The sequence below is a fragment of the Plecotus auritus genome (assembly GCF_963455305.1).
Source record: "Plecotus auritus genome assembly, chromosome: 4".
Classification (NCBI taxonomy): domain Eukaryota; kingdom Metazoa; phylum Chordata; class Mammalia; order Chiroptera; family Vespertilionidae; genus Plecotus; species Plecotus auritus.
In genome coordinates, this window is record NC_137775.1 from 138,678,143 (window position 1) to 138,686,485 (window position 8,343).

The 8,343-nt window shown below is 41.2% G+C and overlaps 1 pseudogene across 1 annotated transcript; it reads left to right on the plus strand.

Moving 5' to 3' along the window:
- Positions 1 to 4,263: 4,263 nt before the first annotated feature.
- On the plus strand, positions 4,264 to 5,134 carry LOC308246840 (taste receptor type 2 member 134-like; annotated as a pseudogene). The gene has a single exon. The product of its transcript is annotated as a taste receptor type 2 member 134-like (transcript).
- Positions 5,135 to 8,343: the final 3,209 nt, after the last annotated feature.

Sequence of the window (8,343 nt, forward strand, 5' to 3'; positions counted from 1 at the left end):
GTTCACCAAATTTCCCTGTTTTCAGTAAACCTTAGCCTCAAATGTGTTTGATACACACCCAGCTCTGAGATCCTGTTTTATCTGCCCCAGAATAAAGACACCTCTCCTAGAAAAAGACACTTCCGGTCTTTACCTAGGGAGGGGCAGAGATGGTTGCCCAGTTATACAAAAGAGGACAAATGATCCTGGAATCTGTATCTTAAGCTGAATTTTAACCAGTTTTTACCAGTTTTTCTCCACAGGTACCTGGTACTATAGTAAATCCTGAATAAAAGTTAGGTTAGTTCTTGACTTTTCCTGCTGCTTGCATAGGGTTCAGTGTTCTCAGCCCTGCTAAATATCTATATGTCTATATCTATATCTATATCTATCTGTCTATCTATCTATATATTTTACCACTACTTTCATTTTCCAAATGTTTTTTTTCTCTCATTTTTGTTTTTGTTTTTGTTTTTGTTATTGTGGATTGATGCCTTGAAAAGTTTTGAGGACAGAGTGAAAAAAGATGCATTGATTTAATCTGTCTTTTTTCCTTCTTTTGATGACTTTTGATCTAGGACAGCAGCTAAAAAATTTTTTTTGGTTTATTTTTGTTTTTGCAAAATACAGTCCTGTCTGTCTGTAAGTGAAATCTTATACAGAAGCTCAGTATATTAAGTACCTTATATATAAACAAACCTGCTCTGTTTGAAGAGGGGATGGTTTGTAAACTGCTGATTTAGAAGTTGGACATGATTTATCTCTCCAGTGGATATTATATATTTGAGTGAAGATTATGGCATTATGGAAAGAACATTGATTTATTCCATTAGAGATTTATTTCATTGCTTCCCAATTGCTCAAATGGTGTAAGACAGTGGGGAAAAACTGTTCTAAAACTTTTTAATGGAAATAAAATTGGACTCTAAACTTCCTTGCAGTCTAACTTTAAAATGCTGTTTTTTATTTGAAAAGAAAGTACGTAAACCTACCTGAGTATTGAACAATATTTAACTGTGCTTTCACATTTTGAAAATTGAGAATGTTGGAAAATCTTCAGATTCGCTTTCCAAAAGATAACATTTGTTTTATACTGGGTTGCTAGTTGATCCACTATTTTATCCAAAATTACTTACCTGAGTATTTGACTGAAAGGAGGTCTGTAAGACCAGAAAAAAAGTATTTAGAGATTATTTTACATGAAAATAAATTTGTGCATGATTTAATTTATATTTATGCACAGTCTAGCCATTAAAAACATTATTTCCTTCTTCCTCTACTTTTTTTCTGGCAGGTCATCAGTTACCTGATGAAACCATGAAAACAAGTGGAAGTAGCAGTCTTTTCTTATCCACAGGTGATACATTCCAAGACCTCGAGTAGATGCCTAGAACCATGGGTAGTACCAAACCCAATGTATACTATGATTTTCTGTATACATACATATATACTTTATGGCTTCTCTTTGGCATATCCATATTTCTAGCATCACTACTCTTGCACTTTGGGGCCATTTGAACACAAGCACTATGATATTGTGACAATTGATCTGATAACCCAGAGAGCTGCTAAGTAACTATGGGCCGATACTAAGAGATACTAGACAAAGGGATAGTTCATGTCCAGGGCAGGATGGAGCAGAACAGCATAAGATTTTATCATGCTACTCAAATGGCCTGCAGTTTAAAACTTAAGAATTTTATTTCTAGAATTTTCCATTTAATATTTTAAGATCACCGTTGACTATGGGTAATAAACTGCACAAAAGCGAAACTGAGGATAAGGAAGTACTAAGTATTCACGCACTGCATGCCACTCTAAAGTCCAGTAAAGAATGGACACCAAGATTTACAAAAGCTGTCAAATGACATATATTTTAACATGTTTGTAAGATAACAAAATTGATTTTTAAATGTAATAAGAAAAAATAAAACAAAAACTCATTAATGGAAACCACAAAGAACCTTTACTAGTGTAAAGAACCAAGTGTAAGTAGATCTTTTCAGAATCATCCACTTGGAATCCAACTTTCTGCTATAACTTGTTTGACACCAGCATCTTTTCACAGAGGACTCAGGTATCATCATCCTAAAAAAAATATTGCCATTTGTGCTATAGGAAAGAATTAATCAGCTTCATTGGCAGGCATGAGACACCTTCAGAAAAGAGACACTTGACCCAGACTCTTGTGAGGAACTCCTAGTATTTTGATTGCTATTGCATACTGGATGGACTCCTGAAGACAACTAAAAGCATTGTTCTTCTTGTGGCCCCTTTTGGTGGCTGACTATGAGTGGGACATGCACCTCTCTAAGGCATATCTGGTGGTGCCTGAAGGATGGGTGAGCAGGTGCCTGAGGAAAGGTACTCCTTCAACTTTCTTATGGAGGAATACTGAAACAGGAGAATACATGGACTTTGTAGAGCTGTTAACTGTAGAAAAGGAAGTCATGGGAAGGACTTTTTGTGGCAAAGTGTATGCTTTGATGACTGTGAAAGGTACATGGAGGTTGCCTGTGAATACACAGGGGATACTTAGTATATATGACCGCAACAGGGCGTGAGTGGTAAGGCCTCTACTTGCTTCTTGATGACATCATGAGGCTGGACTTTTGCCAAAGGATTTGAAGAGCTAAAATGTTGTGAAACATGCAGAAGCTACTCACCACTGCTGTCTTCAAGAAGAAGCTAGAGGAAAAAATACAAAGAACTAAAACTGAAGCTATGCTGCAAAACTGGTGATAGATTGATTGGATTATCAACTCTTTGATAATCTTTGGAGAGTTCACTGAAAATGAAGCAGCTCTTCAAGCAAATGCTATATTTGAGAGGTAGCTTAACCCCTTTTTCTTGAGGTCCCCACTGTAAATGTTTATCCTTGTTTATATTGTGTGTGTGTGTGTGTGTGTGTGTGTGTATTTATTTATTTATTCATTTATTTTTGTGGCCTGCACTGGGTTTCTACTTCTTTTTAATATTTCACACATAGTAGAACTCTCACTTGTGGAATCTTGAGTGAGACCATATGTAAAGTGGTCTTGAGGGAGGACTGTGACTCCAGTATTTTTGACATCTGAAGAGGGGACTCCCTTCCCTGTTTCTCCACCCACACCCTGTGTTTTCTCCTCTCTCTCTTCCCTGTCTCCCCTTTTGCTCTTCCATATTTAATGTTTACAGACATTCCTGCCTTTTACAGTGCACCTTAGCTGGGTCTTTCCTCATGGTTCCCTGAGCTGGGTTGGCTGATGTGAACCAGGGTCATTTTGTGTGGTTGGGGTGGAGGCAAAATGTAACGTGTGAAATCACTTCATAAATGGCAAGGTGTTTCCACAGGTTGGTTGTTATTATCTTAAGCATTGTTATAGGATGTGGCTCATCCTACATAAAGCAGCCTCTCCCTGTGGGCTTGTTCTGAGCTCTGTTCTGAGTTCCTCTTGTCATATCATTCACTCTCGCTTCCCCAGCTCCTACTATGATGTCCATTGGAGATCTGATGGCCCTGTTTCCTTGTTCCTTCTTTTCATTATGACTTACTTTTCTCATTTCCTCAGAGCCTTTTAGGAAAGGATTAATTTTGGTTTGCTAGGCAGTTGAAGCTAAGGTGTTAATAACTAACAGACTTGATGGTAACATGTCAGGGAAAAACACATTTTAACTGGAGACTCCTGAACTCCAATATGGCACCTGCCAGTGACATTTTAGGCAGCGTGAGAGGTCACTGGAGGAGAAAGGGAGTTTTTCTTAGTGCTTCCAAGACTTCTGCATATGGATGACTCCACCCATTCAGAAGGTGGGCTTTAATATAATGTATTAAGGCTACTGAATAAAATATTGACCTAGGACAAGAAGGGTCATGGAAAGTTTGTGGTTAGGAAACAAGAATAAGGGCATCTTTTAAGGAAAAGTTAGGAAAGAAATAGTAAGGTAAGAAATGTAGAACAAAATATGGGTATTTTCAATCATCCCTGGAACCTCTATTTTGTTAACATTTTCTTGTGTCTGGCTCGAAAAAAGACCAGACAAATACAAGTTATGCAAATTGAGTTATGTCGTTGATCAGTGAGTGATTTGCTTGCCAAAGGAAATCACAGGGATCATCTTTTCAAATCCTAGAGAAGTGGGGGTATTTTCTGGTAGCTAAGCTTTTGCATGATTCCAAGGAGATGGCTTTCTGGGTCTCTGGTCTCAAGAGAGTGGCTTGGCCAGAGAGGTTGGTTTTCCTTGTGGATGTGTCCCAGAACTCTCAGGTAGAAGCTGAGTCTGAGCAGAACCTGCCTGGAGAAGATGCCCTCCTTGCTCTCATTGATCTCCATGGTCATCTTCTTCCTGAGTCATTGGCTGTAGTGTTGCAGAATGGCTTCATGGTTACTATGCTCAGTAGGGAGTGAGTGCGATGTCAGACACTGCCTGCAGGTGACATGATTGTGGCCTGCCTGGTCACCTCCAGTTCTGCCTACATGAGATGGCCCTCCTGAACAACCTCTTGGCCTCCTTTGAGTTTTGTTCTAAACTTTACCATTTGAACATCCCCTGGGCCTTTATGAACTCTCTCACTTTCTGGCTACTGCCTGGCTTACTGTCTTCAACTGTGTGAATATCTCATTCACTCACCCATCTTCTTCTGGCTCAAGTAGAGGATTTCTCAATCAGTGTTCAGGGTGCGGCTGAGCTCCATGATCCTATCTGGTCTGACAGTCATTTCATCAGCCACTTGGAATACAATTCTGCTGCAGATAATTGCCTCTCAGAGTTCCCATGAAAACGGCACCCTGGCTGATAGAATACAGCCCTCTATTGGTAATTTCTCTACCTCATTAGTGCTGGTGACATTAATTCCATTTCTCCTGTTACTGGTGTTCACCCTCTTGTTCATGTTCTCATTGCCCCGGCACTTGGGGCACATGAGGGACCACAGGCTTGGCCTCTATGACAATAGCACCCAGGCCCACATGATGGCCCTGAAGTCACTTGCTTTCTTCTTCATCTTCTACACATTGTATTTCATATCTCTGATAATTATTGCTATGAAAATGACAACCTTCCAGAATCACTGGCACTGGACCTTGGAAGTGGTGACTTATGTGGGTGTCTGCATTCCAGCATCCTGGTGCTAAGCAACCCCAACTTCAGAAAGGCCCTGAAGATGAAGCTTTGAACAAAAGGCACTTCATCTGAAGTTATCAGTATCAATAACCATTGTCAATGGACAAGCGCATGAGTGGCAAAGATACACAAGGTTTAGGAGCTTTCCTCTCTTTTCACTTCTTTCTTTCCTACTTCTTGCATGTCCCATGAATCTTTTTTCCATCCTTCTCTGTTCCTACTATTCCCTCCACTGTTCCTAGTCCCTAGTCTAGGTCTCAAACCACCTTGGAGTAGGATGGTGGTTCATTTTCTCCCAGGCTTCTCTCATTCTGTATGAGAACAACCCTAATAATATTCTCATTTCATTCTGGACACCCTTGTAATGCATGTCAGTTGTCTCTTGGTCAACCTGGAGTGTTTCTCTTTCTTAAATGGTAACATAGATTTTTTCCACCCTGTCCCCTGCATATTCACTGCCCTCCTCATCATTGCTCTACTCTGGGTGCAGTCTCTCTACTTCAGTCCAGTAGAGCTTCTTTCCATCTTCCCACGTGTTCTTCCCTCTAGCCCATGGTTGTTGGCCCATCTGGAGCGTTCTTCTTTACTTTCTCTGCCATTCTTTGCTATTCCCTTCTTTTGTTTCCTGCTATGTCTAATTCTACCCATGGAGCTTTTCCAGTTTGATCCCACCAAAGGCTGAGGGTGTGTATAAATTTTGTGTCATTGTAGGTCCTGTCCATGATTTTGTGTGTTTGCTACACTGAATGGCTAGATTATTATGATCTCTGAATGCATAATAATCTGGCCACTCCGTGTATATCCTATATAATAAAAGGCTAAAATGTAAATTGTCCCCTTGACCAGGAGTTCAACCAGCAGGCAGGCCAGCCAACCGCCCATGTCCCCTCCCCCTGGCCAGGGTGGCTGGACCCCACCCATGCATGAATTCATGCATTCAGGCCTCTAATATATATACATACACTGAGTGGTCAGATTATTATGCGTTCAGAGATCATAATAATCTGGCCACTCAGTGTATATGTTGAATTAAAATGAATTGGCTGATGTGGAAATGTTTTTAGCTTTTGGCCAACAGATGATAGAGAAGGAAAATAAAGGAAATTTGCTGCAGTTATTAATTTTGACTGTACTTCTCTTCCTGCTTGCTCACCTAGCAAGTGAACCCTCAACACTGATGTGTAGGATGGTAGTCTCCAAATTGGGATGTTTGCATCCCAGAGTGTGTGCAAAATAATCCATTGGCTGTAGGAAGAAAAGTGTGGCATTTTCAATTTCCATTCATTTTTTATCTTATCTTTCTAATTCCTATTTTTACGTGTGCTTTATGATGTACATAATGTAAAGCAGTACATACATATACTTAAAATAAATAAAAATGCATATGATCAGATGCATGTTCATAATTTTAATTTTCTTATTTTTTTATTTTTCACTATAAAGTAAATACAGAGACCAACAGACTAGAAGAGATTGAGAAAAGCACTAGACATGGATAAGAGAGATTAATATATTTGAGATAGTAAAAATAAAAGTAATAAATAGCAGAGCAGAATAGAGGTTACAAAGAAGTCTCAAATAAATAACTACATTGTCTAACATTCTTGGAAAGCTAAGGCCCCAGTACATCTATATAATAAAAGCCTAAGCGACCGTAATGGCAGAACGACCAGTCGCTATGATGTGCACTGACCATCAAGGTGCAGATGCTCAATGCAGGAGCTGCCCCCTGGTGGTCAGTGTGCTCCCACAGGGGGAGCGCCGCGCAGCCAGAAGCCGGGCTCACGCCTGGTGAGCGCAGCTGCAGTGGAGGGATACTCTCCTGCCTCCGTGGCAATGCTAAGGAAGGAGCAGTGAACTGAGTGTTAAGGAGCAGAGAGCAGGCGGATGGTAAGGAGCGAGGGGTCTCAGACTGCAAGAAGGATGTCCAACTGCCAGCTTAGGCCCGATCCCTGCAGGGAGCATCCCCCAAGGGGACCCGGACTGCGAGAGGGCACAGGCTGGACTGAGGGGCCCCCCCTCCCCAGTGCATGAATTTTGTGCACCAGGCCTCTAGTTATGTTATAATGCTAGCTGGAGGCTGAGTTGTGGCAAGATGAGAAAGAAAGAGGGACAGAGATGAACTAACAGGGTGAGGAGTTTTCATTTGAAAAAAGATGATTAAGACTTAAAAGAGGAGATTTCTACCTGGCTGATGTTGCTCAGTGGACTGTCATCCCATGGACCAAGAGGTCCAAGGTTCAGTTCCCAGATAGGGAACATGCCCAGGTTGAAGGCTCGATCCTCCGTAGGGGATATGCAGGAGGCAGTTGATTGATGATGTTTCTCTCTCAACGATGTTTCTCTCTCTCCCTTCCTCTCTATTTAAAAATCAATAAAAACACAAAAAAGAGAGGAAATTCCTAATTTGCTGGAGAGGAACACAGGAGGTTTCCCAGAAAGTTGAGAGAGAGTGAAGCTCAATAAGGAAATTGTGGGAACCTGTTTCATAGAGTCATCTTCCCTCCCTCCCTCCCTCCCTCCCTTTCTTCCTTCCTTTCTTCCTCCCTCTCTTCCCCCTCCTCCTCCTCCTCTTTCTCCTCCTCTTCTTCCTCCTCCTCCTCTTCTCGTCTTTCTTCTCCTCCTCCTCCTCCTCCCTGAATGAGCTAATAATTTCTACATAGAGTGCAATAATAAGTTGTGGGGACTGAGCCTGAGCCTCAAGCCACAAGAGGGTTGGGTGGAGGTGAAGTTAGGAGCATCAGGGGTATCTGTCTCCTGTATTCTTCTCCTCAACTGTAAGCATTGGAAGACTGCCTTTTCTTTGGCAGAGCTCTAGAACTTTACTGGATATCTTGAGTGGGAAGGGGATGCTAGTGGGACTCTCATGTTCTGTAACATTACCATAGTCCTTTGAGTTATGTCACATCTGGGAGTTTATCTCAGAAGTCTTCATTTGTGATGGTCTCAACCTCCTTTTCTGGGCTGTAACTCATAACACTCCAAAAATGTTTGGTTGCTCCATGTTGACTAATTATAACCCAATATCTCATCCTGACTTTCAAGACTTTCTGTAATTTCTCTCCTCAGCCTACCTTATCCCTTCCCTTATGTGAATCCTCTGTTATAGTCAAACTTATCTTATTCCCTAGACATGATCACATCTTTACCTTCTTTGCTGATGCCATGCCTCCTTCCTTTCAATATGCATAGCATCTGTGTTGTCCTACCATGCAGAAGCTGCTGTTGTACTCTTCTGAGAACTCTTAGGATGGGAATAGG